Raw genomic sequence first — 12,636 nt, 5'->3', positions numbered from 1 at the left:
ATTGAGGTCTTTTTGGATGATGTGAATCAATGGCCTGTGGTCTGACTCGACCGTGAATTTGGGGAGTCCATACACGTAATCATGGAATTTACCAATCCCTGTGAGGAGGCCCAGGCATTCTTTTTCAATCTGAGCGTATCGTTGCTCAGTAGGTGTCATGGCTCTAGAGGCATATGCGACTGGGGCCCAGGAGGAGGATTCGTCCTGCTGGAGGAGTACTGCCCCAATGCCAGCCTGGCTCGCGTCGGTGGAGATCTCCTTGGCGGGGTCGAAAAACGCCAGGACCGGGGCCTTGGTGAGTTTCGCCCTGAGCTCACGCCACGCTTGCTCATGAGCGGGGAGCCGCCGGAAGTCCGTAGTTTTTTTGACAAGATTGCGGAGAGCTGTGGTGTGAGATGCAACGTTGGGGATAAACTTCCCAAGGAAATTGACCATCCCCAGGAAGCGGAGGACCGCCTTCTTGTCCTCCGGGGTCTTCATGGCGTTGATCGCCGCCACCTTGTCTGCATCTGGCCGCACACCGAACTGCGAAATGTGGTCGCCAAGCAACTTTATTTCTGCTTGACCGAACGAGCACTTGGCTCTATTGAGTCGGAGGCCATGCTCGTGGATCCTGTGGAACACCTGCTTGAGGCGATCGATGTGCTCCTGAGGAGTTGTGGACCAGATAATAATATCATCGACGTACACTCGCACCCCCTCGATGCCCTCCATCATTTGCTCCATTATGCGGTGGAACACCTCCAAGGCGGTGATGATGCCAAAGGGCATCCGGTTGTAAGAGTAGCGACCGAACGGGGTGTTAAATGTACACAACTTTCGACTGGACGCGTCCAGCTGCATTTGCCAAAACCCCTTGGAGGCATCCAGCTTCGTAAATAACTTGGCGTGAGCCATTTCGCTGGTGAGCTCTTCTCGTTTAGGTATAGGGTAGTGGTTCCCTCATGATGTTACGGATCAAATCTTTGGGGTCGATACAAATGCGAAGTTCCCCTGACGGTGTTTTGACACAGACCATGGAGCTGACCCAGTCCATGGGTTCAGTGACCTTAGAAATGACGCCCTGGTCCTGGAGGTCTTGCAGCTGCTGCTTGAGGCGGTCCTTGAGGGGTGCATGAACCACGGGTGTAGCATTCGGCTTCAGCAGTATTTTGTATCGGTAAGGTAGTGTACCCATACCTTCGAAGACGCTGTGGTATTGTGCTGTGATGTCATCTAATTGGGCTTGGAAGTTGACATCTGGCGAGGCCGTTGCCTCTGCGGACGACATGGTGTGAACCCGCTGCACAAGATTCAGGATTTTGCAGGCCCGAGAACCGAGCAGGGAAACTCTGTTGGTTCCTACAATTTCAAAACGCAGGGTTGCTTTCGAAGAACGATGGGATACCGCAAGCTGGCATGAGCCACTGGCAGCAATGGCATTGCCATTGTAGTCGAGGAGCTGGCAGGCCGGTGGAAGAATGCTTGGCTTGACGCGGATGGTGTCAAGGTCAGACTTTGAAATGAGGTTTGCTGAAGAGCTGGTGTCCAGCCTGAAACGTATGCGAGCCTCGTTGACCGTAAGGGTGGCACACCACTCGTCGTCCGGATCAATCACTGGGAGTTGTTTCTCCTTCTTCGCTGAAAGCATCGTATGCTTGGTGATGATACCCACCCGGAATGGGGATGTGAGGCCCTCGGTGTCGGAATCTGGAACCATGTCGGAGCCATGGTTGCTGTACTGACCGGACGTTCCTGCGCTGCGGCTGGGATCGCTGTGCGGTGGGCAGTTGAGCAGATCTGCACAGGGCTGCGTAGTGGCCGAGCTTGCCACACTGGAGACAGCGTCGAGATTTCGCGGGTCATTGCCGCTTTAAATGGGCGGAGCCACAGTTGTTGCACGTCATGGTGCCGATGTCAGGACGCTCCGTGCGTCACCGCGCATGCGCGGTGCGGTCGAACGATGTGCGCACCTGCGCAGTTCGGTCGTCTGCCTCGCCGTCCCCTTGGTGCGGAGGAGGCCGAGAAAAGCGCGCGAAATGGCCGCCCTCATCCAGACGCAGGCCCTGGAGCTGTTTTACGGCCTGCACCCGCTCCGCATCGTGGGGGCCTCGCCGCGCCATCTCTGCCGCCTTGATATGGGAGTACCGGTTGTTGGCGTGCTCGTGGAGGACGCAGGTTTCGATGGCGATGGTAAGGGGGAGCTGCTTAACTTTAAGGAGCTGCTGGCGAAGGGGATCGGAATGGACCCCGAAAACGATCTGGTTGCGGATCATGGAGTCGGAAGTGGAGCCGTAGTTGCAGAACTGCGCGAGGATACGGAGATGGGTTAAGAAGGACTGAAAAGGTTCATCCTTACCCTGCAGCCTCTGTTGGAACACATAGCGTTCAAAGCTCTCGTTGACTTCGATGTCACAGCGGCTGTCGAACTTCGACAGGACTGTTTTAAACTTTGCCTTGTCCTCACCTTCAGCAAAGGTGAGGGAGTTGAAGATGTGGATAGCGTGGTCCCCGGCTGTCGAGAGGAAGAGAGCGATCTTCCTGGCATCCGATGCGGTTTCGAGGTCGGTGGGATACAGCTGGAACTTCTGCTTGAAAATCTTCCAGTTCGCACCGAGGTTGCCGGCGATGCGGAGCTGCGGGGGAGGGCGGGCGCTGTCCATGTTACCGGATGGCTGATCGCTGGTCAAAGGCAGACTATCTCAAGGTCGGTCCGTCAAACTCGAGCATGACTCACTGGTACCGTGATGTGTTGGGTATGCCGGGTCTGCGAGGACTGCGTTTGTTGCAGCAGTGAGAGACACAGGCTTCCAACACTTGAAGAAATGCAACTCGATTTTATTGAACTCTTAACGATCATACATACTTTAACTGTGGGTTGACACTATGCTGACTTGCCTGGAGACCTGAGGCTAACCTGACCAGACTATCTTACTACCAAACGGTGTATGTTCTAGTTGCTTACCTTCATTGGCCGGGGCATTGAGTATAAGAATTGGCAAGTCACGTTGCAGCTGTATGGAACCTTAGTTAGGCCACACTTGGAGTATAGTGTTCAATTCTGGTCGCCACACTACCAGAAGGATGTGGAGGCTTTAGAGAGGGTGCAGAAGAGATTTACCAGAATGTTGCCTGGTATGGAGGGCATTAGCTATGAGGAGCGGTTGAATAAACTCGGTTTGTTCTCACTGGAATGACGGAGGTTGATAGAGGTCTACAAAATCATGAGGGGCATAGACAGAGTGGATAGTCAGAGGCTTTTCCCCAGGGTAGAGGGGTCAATTGCTAGGGGGCATAGGTTTAAGGTACGAGGGGCAAGGTTTAGAGGAGATGCACAAGGCAAATTTTTTACACAGAGGGTAGTGGGTGCCTGGAACTCGCTGCCGGAGGAGGTGGTGGAAGCAGGGATGATAGTGACATTTAAGGGGCATCTTGACAAATATATGAATAGGATGGGAATAGAGGGGTACGGACCCAGGAAGTGTAGAAGATTGTAGTTTAGTCAGGCAGCATGGTCGGCACGGGCTTGGAGGGCCGAAGGGCCTGTTCCTGTGCTGTACATTTCTTTGTTCTTTGTTCTTTGTTGCTCACGGGCTCTGACTGTCTCAGAGGCTGGATCCCGAGAGAGCGGGAAAACTAGTGCCCTCTGGCTTTATAGTGGTCGTGTCCTGTCTGCTGATTGGCTGCTGTGTTCTGTGTGTTCATTGGTCACCCTGTGTGTCAATCACTGCCTGTCTGTGCGCCATCATATACACCTGTGTGGATATGATGACCCGAGGGACCTGCCAAACGTGAGTTGTTATGGCCTTACCAAGCTGCCCCCTCCCTCCCACTGACCACAAATCCCTTCTCCTGCAGGTCGAGCAGCTGACAGCTCCGGCCCACCTGGGCTGGCACCGCGGCGAGTGGGGTACAACACGTTCAGCACCTTTTTGCGCCCCCATCATGATGCTTCTGTCACCTCCTTCAGCGATGTGGGCTGACCTCTGAACCCTTTGCCCTTATTTCCAGGCACCTCCCCCCCCCCCCCTCGTGCCCCTGGTGCTGACCCACCCTCTGGCCGTGGACATGTCCCGGGAGCTGTGTCCCATCCCCTGGGTATTCGGATGTTGTGTTGCCTCCCACACAGTGTCCAGGCATCGCATCAGGGTGTGATCGGGATGCTGGGCAACGGCTCCCACATGCTACATGCCCCCCCCCCCCCCCCACGGGAATCCACTCCGGTTGTGTGAAGCGAATCGCAAAGTGCTCGGGGCCGGGCCTCGCTCTGGCCTCTCTCGCTATTCACTGGCCTCATTGCGCTCGAGCGAGAGGGCAACGAGGTCGCAGAATCACAACCTGTTTCTCGGCTGCATCAAACTGAAAATATCATTTGCTGCCTTTTGTTGCTGTAAACTAATCGCCTTTCTTCCTGAAACAATTTCTTTGACCTTCCCACGAGTGTGCCTTGTTTTGCCATCAACAAGTGATCAGACTACAATCACTGTAGGTTAAAGATCAGTCAACATGCCTCATGTTCAAAGAGATTCTTTGAGATGATTAGGGTGTGATCTGGGAGCTCAGTAATTTCCAGAACATTGCTCTGTTGATCTCCCATCCCATTGTCACTCTGCCGACCCCTGCATATCTTCTTCCCACTCTTTGTCTCCCTCCCCCTCTCTCGCTCCGTCTCTCTCTCTCTCCCTCTCTCATCATCTCCATCGCTCTCTCTCTCCCTGTCTCTCTCTCTGTCTCTCTCCCTCTCTTTCTGTCTCACTCGTTACACCTGTCTCAGTCTCCCTCTGCCCATCCCTCGCCATCTCTCTCCCTCTCTCCCTCTCTCCCTCTCTCTCTCTGTCTCTCTCTCTCTCTGTCTCTCTCTCTGTCTCTCTCTCTGTCTCTCTCTCTGTCTCTGTCTCTCTCTCTCTGTCTCTCTCGCTGTCTATCTCTCTGTCTCTCTCTCTGTCTCTCTCTCTGTCTCTGTCTCTGTCTCTGTCTCTCTCTCTGTCTATCTCTCTCTCTGACTCTCTCTCTCTCTCTCTCTCTCTGACTCTCTCTCTATCTCTCTTTCTATCTCTCTATTTCTCTGACTCTCTCACTGTCTCCCTCTCTTTCTCTGTCCCTATTGCTCTCTCTCTCTGTCTCTCTCTCTCTTTGTCTCGCTCTCTCTCTGTGTCTCTGTCTCTGACTCTACCTCTATGTCTCTTTCTATCTGTCTCTGTCTGACTCTCTCACTGTCTCCCTCTCTTTCTCTGTCCCTATTGCTCTCTCTCCTCTCTCTCTGTCTCTCTCTCTCTCTCGGTCCCAGCAATGGTGACTTGATCTTATTCTGGCAAAAGAACATTGGCTAGTATCGTCATGCTTCTTCGAATGCCTTTGGGTAGCTGTAGAAACGGTCACTTCACATGAATCCCGAATGCATTCTTACATTTCCCATTCATGCCTCCTGTGCTACTTGGTGGCTCTTACTCCGGAAGGAGAAGGAAAATCTGCATTTGTACGTTTTATATACTCAGATACTTCAAAAAAAACGTGAATATTTAATAGAGCTGCCACGGATGTAAAGCTAAGACTGGCTTACAGAAAACAGAGGATCGCAACATGGACACATTGCTTCTGTTGCTGATAATTCCGGTTCCCGAACATTTCAAACTGCAGTGTTTAGTCTATTCTTCCTAAGACCATGTGATTTATTTCCACGATATTAAGTATGTGTAGCGCACAATGACTGACACAGGTCGAGAAGTGATGAAGTCTATCGAGGCTTTGTTAAGCGAGACTTGTTCCCCAGCAGCTCAGTGACAGAATGCGGCTGCTGGGAGAACTCGGGCTCTTATACTCCGCCTTTAGGGCGGAGCCAGAAGTCGGCAGATCCAACCAGGACCCGGGACCTGTCAGCCTCTCGGCTTCACAGGTACCATATTACCCCGAATACATACCACCACAGTATGCATTGTGATTGTTATGCAAATGAATGTCACTCCAAATTGGAGTTGACAATGTCAACTATTTGTGTAGGCAAATTTAGTCAAAGGCAGCTGAACATATATTGAGATTTCACTGTATGACAGATTTACCATGTAGGTAAGTAAATGTACTGAGCAATGTTTGCAAGTGATACCTGAACTAATCTTGGTTCTTGAAATGCATTTGTTGTTTTTACTGATGATGAAGTAAGTGGACAAGGTTTATTTTAGCGAGAAAATATAATTGTATTCAGTTTTAATTCTGGATAGGGACTGACATTTATATCTGGAATAACTAAAGAAAGAAATTGCATTTATAAAGTGGGTGAAATTCTCCGCCACAAACCGTAATCGGGCAAAGAATCGGGCGTCTGTCCGAAATTGAGGTCCGTGCCTGGTGCTGATTGCACGGTGGCACGGTGGTTAGCACTGTGGCTTCACAGCTCCAGGGTCCCAGGTTCGATTCCCGGCCTTGGGTCACTGTCTGTACGGAGTCTGCACGTCCTCCCCGTGTGTGCGTGGGTTTCCTCCGGGCGCTCCGGTTTCCTCCCACAGTCCAAAGACGTGCAGGTTAGGTGGATTGGCCGTGATAAATTGTCCTTCGTGTCCAAAAAGGTTGTGGGGTTACGGGGATAGGGTGGAGGTGTGGGCCTGAGTAGGGTGCTCTTTCCAAGGGCCGGTGCAGACTCGATGGGCCGAATGGCCTCCTTCAGCACTGTAAATTCTATGATTCTATTGCTCTCTCTCTCTGTCTCTCTCTCTGTCTGTCTCTGTCTCGCTGTCCCTAGCACTTTTGCTGTTTCTCTCTGTCTCTCTCTCTCTCTGTCTGTCTGTCTGTCTCTCTCTCTCTCTCTCTCTGTCTCTCTCTCTCTCTTGGTCCTTATTGCTCTCTTTCTCTGTCTCTCTCTCTGTCTGCCTGTCTCTCTCTCTGTCTCTTTCTCTGCCTGTCTGTCTCTCTCTCTGTTTCTCTCTCTGCCTGTCTCTCTGTCTCTCTCTCTGTCTCTCTCTCTGTCTCTCTCTCTCTCTCTCTGTCTCTCTGTCTGTCTCTCTCTCTGTCTCTCTCTCTTTCTCTCTCTCTTTCTCTCTGTCTCTCTCTCTCGGTCCTTATTGCTCTCTCTCTCTCTGTCTGTCTGTCTCTCTCTCTGTCTGTCTGTCTCTCTCTCTGCCTGTCTGACTCTCTCTCTGTCTCTTTCTCTCTCTGTCTCTCTCACTGTTTCTCTCTCTCTGTCTCTCCCTCTCTCTGTCTCTCTCTCTTTCTGTCTGTCTCTCCCTCTCGCTGTCCCTGTCTCTTTCATTGTTTCTCGCTCTCTCTGTGTCTCTCTCTGTCCATCTCTCTCTGTCTGTCTCTCTCTCTCTGTCTCTCTCTCTCTCTGCCTCTCTCTCTGCCTGTCTGTCTCTCTCTCTCTGTCTCTCCCTCTCTCTGTCCATCTCTCTCTGTCTCTCCCTCTCTCTGTCCATCTCTCTCTCTGTCTGTCTCTCTCTCACTGTCCCCAGCACTTTCGCAGTTTCCCTCTCTCTGTCTGTCTCTCTCTTAGTTTATTAAAAATATTTTTATTCAATGAAAAATATTCAACCAGATTGATACAAAATACAAATATATTCCACCCCCCCCGCCCCCCCCCCCCCCCCCGACCCCTTTCCAGAACAAATTTGCAGAATAGCATCTTTACAACCATTGATGTACAATTGATAAAAAACCCCCAGTCCCAAAATAACTAACAATCAAACCACACACACCCGGCAATCTGACGGTGACCAACTCTCCCCCCACCCCCCCCCCCCCCCGCCCCCCCCCCCCCCCCCCCCCCCCGGCCGACCCTCCCATCACTTACTTGATCCTTGCAAGCACAGAACTCCCTCAGGTTGCTGAGCCTCTGTACTGGGTGCTGTTGATGAGTTCCTGTCAAACAAGACTGGTCACCGGGTTGGTTGAAGGAAGTGAAGGTGAGAGAATGCCTCCAGGAAGTCTCAGGTTCCAAAAATAGCCACCTGACGGATAGGTTACAACCCATCCACAAGAACCCCCGCCCTGGTGCTGAAGGCAGCACAGTGGTTAGCACCGTTGCTTCACAGCTCCAGGGTCCCAGGTTCGATTCCCCGCTGGATCACTGTCTGTGCGGAGTCTGCACGTCCTCCCCGTGTCTGCGTGGGTTTCCTCCGGGTGCTCCGGTTTCCTCCCACAAGTCCCGAACGACGTACAGGTTAGGTGGATTGGCCAGAATAAATTGCCCTTAGCGTCCAAAAAAGGTTAGATGGGGTTACGGGGATACGGGGCAGGTGTGGGCTTGGGTAGGGTGCTCTTTCCAAGGGCCGATGCAGACTCGATGGGCCGAATGGCCTCCTTCCGCTCTGCAAAGTCACTGATAAAATATTTTCGAAAAACAAGTGAATTAAACTAGCTCGAGGGCTCGGCTCCGCAGGGAGAGCCTTTACTAACCTCAGAAATCTCCGAAACTAATTAACAAATTCCAAATATGAACACCACCCATCACAGGGCCACCCACACCCATGTGGGGGGAATCGTGCCAAACCCAACTTCCTTGCAAAACGGCGCCGCCTTAGCCTGGGGAGAGCTACGTGACTCCCGGCAAGCTCCGATCCGACATCTTGATATATCCTCACCCCGTGACCCCCCCCCCCCTCTCCCCGCATCCGACACTCCTTTGCCCAAATGCCCGTGGACCACACATCCTCCTGAGGCAGCTGCCCAGCACGTGGCTTCTGTCTCCGCCATCTGCGGGCTGGATCCAGCTCAGGGGGGGCCGCCATTACCCCCTCCCCCACCATCTCCCAGGAGCGCGTGCGCCATGACTCCGGTCGGGCTGAGGGCCCTCGGCCCCCCCCCCCCCCCCCTCTGGGCAATCCGACCACCCTCTGAAGTCTGTCCCCTCGATCGATTTTCCAGGCCGGCCTGTCCTCGCCCTCGAACCCTGATTACCGGTCGCCATCTTGGCCCTTTCCACTTCCAATCGAACGGTGGGGGTCGCTCGGCCCTCGACAGAGAAACCCCCTACCTCCTCCGCAGCTCCGCGCCCTGCTGCCTGGCCACCTCGCCCGCTGCAGCCAGGGCTCCTCTGACAGGCGACGTTCGGAGAACCATCGGAATGTTACAGCGCAGAAAGAGGCTCTGCGGCCTATCTTGTGTATATCCAGCCCGCCGACTCCCAGGGGCCCTTTCTAATCCCGCCTTCCTGCTCCCGGTCCACAGCCCTGGATCTTACAGCACTGAAAGTGCAGATCAAGACGTGAGCGTCTCTGCCTCCGCCACCAACCCGGGCAGCCAATCCCAGGCTCCCGCTACCCTCTGCGTGAAGAAACCTCTTCCTCATGTCCCCTCGGCACCTTCTGCCTCTTATCTTGGATCTACGCCCCCTGGCTCTAGAATTCTCCGCCAAGGGAAACAATTTTATCCTGTCCCGCCCTATCTCTTCCCCCCCTCATAATTTTGTACACCTCAATTAAGTCACCCCTCAGCCTGTATTTGTTCCGAGGTAAATAACCCCAATCTATCTAATCCGTCCTCGTAGCCGCACTTTTCCAGCCCTGGCAACATTCGTGTGAACCTCCTCTGCACTTTCTCCGCAGCAATTACGCCTTCCCTGTGATGTGGTGACCAGAACTGAACACAATACTCTAGTTGTGGCCTCAACAGTGTTTTATACAATCCCGACAATTATATCCTGACTTTTACATTCTAAACCTCGGCCATTCCACCTCCTGAAACATCACGCCGCAGTTTCTGACGCTCCGCAGCCAGACCTTTGATGTTAAGGGTGTGCCCCTTGGCGCTGACAGTGCCCCTGCCGCCATTTTGTTTCCCTCCCCCGAGGTGCGTGACGCCACTGCCTTCGGAGCTGTCTCCTGCTTTTCTGGTTGCCTTTGTTGTGGATTCGCTAAGACATCAAGTGTTAATAATATCGGGAGCAATTTCCACGCCGGTAGAGCCAAAGTTACGATTTCCCGCTGGGAGCACCCAGACATGCAGCTGCTCCGCTACAGGCAGCACCACTTCCACTCTCTGTCTCTTGTGACATTCTGTATAATGGCTAGCACATTAAGGATTAATGCAATACTCTAACCGACCACCAGGTGGAGCTGGGGAGCCGACCTATAAAAAGGAATGCCTCTCGGGGTTCTGGGAGAGAGGGTAGAGAAGGCGGGAGAAGGCTACAGAGAATAGGAGCAGACCAGAGAACAATTAAAGATAGTGCGCGTGAGACAGATTTTCGTATAGTATAGATTGTAGTTTAGTTATAATATTGCTTCTTTTAAGAATAGTGATCAAACTTTAGCTTAAGTAATGTAATAAATTTTAACTTTGTTTACTTGACTTAGATTTTTGTGTTCTTTGTGTACACTACGAAATCCATCCTGAATAACAGCAGCAGAGTGAACGCCACATGGTACCAGAGAGTGATTCTTAAAAGCACAGCGAATAGTTTTGTTAGTCAGATTAGTTTTCAAAGACAAGAAAAAGATCCATCGCACTACTAACCAGAGCTCGAAGTCAGCACCGAACTCCAGGCTGCAAGATGGAAGGTCTACAAAAGCCCAGGAACTTCACATCCTCCCCGTGTGTGCGTGGGTTTCCTCCGGGTGCTCTGGTTTCCTCCCACAGTCCAAAGATGTGCAGGTTAGGTGGATTGGCCATGATAAATTGCCCTTAATGTCCAAAATTGCCCTTAGTGTTGGGTGGGGTTACTGGGTTATGGGGATAGGGTGGAGGTGTTGATCTTGGGTAGGGTGCTCTTTCCAAGAGCCGGTGCAGACCCGATGGGCCGAATGGCCTCCTTCTGCACTGTAAATTCTATGATAATCTATGACTGGTAAACTCGATCTAAATTGGCGTTTGAATTATATTTATCTGCCTGCACGCTGGGATGAGCTGCAGATCAGTGTAAAATTACGCTTCTCCTAACTCCGCAAGCAATCAAGTTGTATAATTCTTTCTAATTTGAAGAGAGCGATGGTGAAAACAATTTGAGCTGGTAATAAGAACATAAGAACTAGGAGCAGGAGTAGGCCATCTGGCCCCTCGAGCCTGCTCCACCATTCAATGAGATCATGGCTGATCTTTTGTGGACTCAGCTCCACTTTCCGGCCCGAACACCATAACCCTTAATCCCTTTATTCTTCAAAGAACTATCTATCTTTATCTTAAAAACATTTAATGAAGGAGCCTCAACTGCTTCACTGGGGAAGGAATTCCATAGATTCACAACCCTTTGGGTGAAGAAGTTCCTCCTAAACTCAGTCCGAAATCTACTACCCCTTATTTTGAGGCTATGCCCCCTAGTTCTGCTTTCACCCGCCAGTGGAAACAACCTGCCCGCATCTATCCTATCTATTCCCTTCATAATCTTATTTGTTCTATAAGATCCCCCCTCATCGTTCTAAATTCCAACGAGTACAGTCCCAGTCTACTCAACCTCTCCACGTAATCCAACCCCTTCAGCTCTGGGATTAACCTAGTGAATCTCCTCTGCACACCCTCCAGTGCCAGTACGTCCTTTCTCAGGTAAGGAGACCAAAACTGAACACAATACTCCAGGTGTGGCCTCACTAACACCTTATACAATTGCAGCAGAACCTCCCTAGTCTTAAACTCCTTCCCTCTAGCAATGAAGGACAAAATTCCATTTGCCTTCTTAATCATCTGTTGCACCTGTAAACCAACTTTTTGCGACTCATGCACTAGCACACCCAGGTCTCTCTGCACAGCAGCATGTTTTAATATTTTATCATTTAAACAATAATCCCTTTTGCTGTTATTCCTACCAAAATGGATAACCTCACGTTTGTCAACATTGTATTCCATCTGCCAGACCCTAGTCCATTCACTTAGCCTATCCAAATCCCTCTGCAGACTTCCAGTATCCTCTGCACTTTTTGCTTTGCCACTCCTCTTAGTGTCGTCTGCAAACTTGGACCCATTGCCCTTGGTCCCCAACTCCAAATCATCTATGCAAATTGTGAACAATTGTGGGCCCAACACTGTTCCCTGAGGGACACTATTAGCTACTGATTGCCAACCAAAGAAACACTCATTAATCCCCACTCTTTGCTTTCTATTAATTAACCAATCCTCTGTCCATGCTACTGCTTTCCCCTTAATGCCATGCATCTTTATCTTATGCAGCAACCTTTTGTGTGTCACCTTGTCAAAGGCTTTCTGGAAATCCAGATATACCACACCCATTGGCTCCCCGTTATCTACCGCACTGGTAATGTCCTCAAAGAATTCCACTAAATTAGTGAGGCACGACCTGCCCTTTATGAACCCATGCTGCGTCTGCCCAATGGGACAATTTCCATCCAGATGCCTCGCTATTTCTTCCTTGATGATAGATTCCAGCATCTTCCCTACTACCGAAGTTAAGCTCACTGGCCTATAATTACCCACTTTCAGCCTACCTCCTTTTTTAAACAGTGGTGTCATGTTTGCTAATTTCCAATCCGCCGGGACCACCCCAGAGTCTAGTGAATTTTGGTAAATTATCACTAGTGCATTTGCAATTTCCCGAGCCATCTCTTTTAGCACTCTGGGATGCATTCCATCAGGGCCAGGAGACTTGTCTACCTTTAGCCCCATTAGCTTGCCCATCACTACCTCCTTGGTGATAACAATCCTCTCAAGGTCCTCACCTGTCATAGCCTCATTTCCATCAGTCACTGGCATGTTATTTGTGTCTTCCACTGTGAAGACCGAGCC

General features: G+C 51.2%; 1 protein-coding gene across 1 annotated transcript in view; it reads right to left on the bottom strand.

The window, feature by feature from the left end:
* LOC140396032 (carbonic anhydrase 4-like) overlaps positions 1 to 7,850 on the bottom strand; it is a 261,039-nt gene extending 253,189 nt beyond the window's left edge. The window contains exon 1 of the mRNA XM_072484099.1: positions 7,757 to 7,850. The gene's annotated coding sequence lies outside the window, so the exon portion shown is untranslated. The remainder of the gene's footprint in view (positions 1 to 7,756) is intronic.
* Positions 7,851 to 12,636: the final 4,786 nt, after the last annotated feature.

The sequence above is a fragment of the Scyliorhinus torazame genome, chromosome 19 (genome assembly GCF_047496885.1).
Source record: "Scyliorhinus torazame isolate Kashiwa2021f chromosome 19, sScyTor2.1, whole genome shotgun sequence".
Classification (NCBI taxonomy): Eukaryota; Metazoa; Chordata; class Chondrichthyes; order Carcharhiniformes; family Scyliorhinidae; genus Scyliorhinus; species Scyliorhinus torazame.
The sequence above is the reverse complement of the archived record's forward strand: the minus strand, read 5'-3'. Positions and strand labels throughout refer to the sequence as shown.